The sequence below is a fragment of the Neoarius graeffei genome, chromosome 11 (genome assembly GCF_027579695.1).
Source record: "Neoarius graeffei isolate fNeoGra1 chromosome 11, fNeoGra1.pri, whole genome shotgun sequence".
NCBI classification, from domain to species: domain Eukaryota; kingdom Metazoa; phylum Chordata; class Actinopteri; order Siluriformes; family Ariidae; genus Neoarius; species Neoarius graeffei.
Window position 1 is genome coordinate 24,441,971 of NC_083579.1, and position 2,500 is coordinate 24,444,470.

The 2,500-nt window shown below is 39.5% G+C and overlaps 1 protein-coding gene across 7 annotated transcripts in view; it reads right to left on the minus strand.

The window, feature by feature from the left end:
• The window catches only part of cep295 (centrosomal protein 295), a 73,892-nt gene that overhangs the window by 47,470 nt on the left and 23,922 nt on the right, over nt 1-2,500 (minus strand). The gene's annotated exons all lie outside the window — the stretch shown is intronic.

Sequence of the window (2,500 nt, forward strand, 5' to 3'; positions counted from 1 at the left end):
TCACATTCACACCTACGGTCAATTTAGAGTCACCAGTTAACCTAACCTGCATGTCTTTGGACTGTGGGGGAAACCGGAGCACCCGGAGGAAACCCACGCGGACACGGGGAGAACATGCAAACTCTGCACAGAAAGGCCCTCGCCGGCCATGGGGCTCGAACCCAGACCTTCTTGCTGTGAGGCGACAGCGCTAACCACTACACCACCGTGCCACCCGAAGGAAAACTGTGTGCCTTTGATATCAAATCAGTACCAAAAAGGAAGCAAGAACATTTGCGAAAGATATGGAAGGAATCCAAAAAAAGATGCAGAGCCAGGGAAGAAGCATTGAATGCTATTCTGGACACCACCCCACAGTCTCCTGAAAGCATACTGGTGGAGCCAGTGGTGGAACCAGAATGTCCTCCAGAAGAACCAGGGGTGGAACCAGAACATCCTCCAGAACAGCCTGTGGGAGTAGCATGTTCTACACAGCACCTATTGTTTATTAAAATGAAAACCTGATCAGATTTTAAAATAAACAAGTTCAAAATCTATTATCTCTCCAAGTCTTGTATTTGTTTTTCTCTCCGTCCTTTAGTGTGACTTGGATGTCCTATGGTGTGACATTTTTAAAACCTGCATAATTTTGTTTAATGTTATCAATGTCTTTATAAAACATTATATATTGTATGTGGGGACACAAAATAGTCACCTCTGAAAATTTAGTACAGTTTCCAACAAAATTGTACAATTGACAAGAAAGTTATCTGAGCATTTCCAGGAAAAGTCTCATCAGTCCCATCTGTAAGTAGGAAAAATGTCTTTAATGGTGATTTCATGTGAAATAAAAACTTAGAAATGCATAACAAGGGTGTGAATATGAACATAAAACTCTCAAGCCATCTCTGTATTAATAAATATATATATATTTCTGTATTCTTTGCATGTCACACCAAAGGACATATTTGCCATGCACTGAATTACAAATGTAAAAAAATAGGTAATTAGTTGTCTTAAGATTGTGACCACTTGTATTTTTTGAAAGATTGGTTCTCATACTACATAAATATGTAATTTTTATCTTTATTAATGATGTTTCACAAAAAAAACTTTTTTGGGGGTCTATCTGTCATCTACCCATATATATATATATATATATATATATATATATATATATATAATGTGTGTGTATATATATATATATATATATATATATATATATATATATATATATATATATATGTGTGTGTGTATATATATATATGTGTGTATATATATATATATATATATATATATATATATATAATGTGTGTGTATATATATATATATATATATGTGTGTGTGTGTGTGTGTGTATATATATATATATATATATATATATATATATATATATAATGTGTGTGTGTATGTATATATATATATATATATATATATATATATATATATATATATATATATATATATATATATATATACACACACACACACACACATTATATATATATATATATATATATATATATTTTTTTTTTTTTTTTTTTTTTAAATCTCCTTCTCACCCCTGGCGGGGGGGTGGTATCCATGTCATCCTCAAGCTCGGGTCCTCTACCAGAGGCCTGGGAGTTTGAGGGTTCTGCGCAGTATCTTCGATGTTCCTAGGACTGCGCTCTTCTGGACTGAGGCTTCAGATGTTGTTCCTGGGATTTGCTGGAGCCACTCTCCCAGTTTGGGGGTTACTGCCCCAAGTGCCCCCACTACCACGGGGACCACGCAACCCTTGACCTTCCACATCCGTTCCAGCTGCTCTTTCAACCCTTGATACTTCTCAAGTTTCTCATGTTCCTTCTTCCTGATGTTGGCGTCAGCTGGGATCGCCACATCTATCACCACCACCCTCTTCTGCTCTTTGTCCACCACCACTATGTCCGGTTGGTTAGCCAGGATCTGTTTGTCAGTCTGGAAGCTGAAGTCCCACAGAACCTTGGCCCTGTTGTTCTCAGCCACCTTCTGTGGTATGGCCCATTGGGACTTGGGTACTTCTATTCCATACTGGTTGCAGATGTTCCTGTATACTATCCCAGCCACTTGGTTGTGCCTCTCCATGTACGCTGATCCAGCTAGCATCTTACACCCTGCTACTATGTGCTGGAGTGTTTCAGGGGCTTCTTTGCACAGTCTGCATCTTGGGTCTGATCTACTCTGGTAGATCCTGGCCTCTATGGCTCTTGTGCTTATGGCCTGTTCTTGTGCTGCCATGATTAGTGCCTCTGTGCTGTCTGTCAGTCCTGCATTATCCAGCCACTGGTAGGATTTCTTGATATCAGCCACTTCCTCTATCTGACGGTGGTACATGCCATGTAGGGGTTTGTCTCTCCAGGTTGTCTGTTCCTCCTCCTCCTCTGCGCTCTCATCAGGGTTCTGCTGCCTGAGACATTCACTTAGCAGTTCATCCTTTGGGGCCATCTTTCTGATGTATTCTCGGATTTTCGATGTTTCATCCTGGACCGTGGTCTTGACG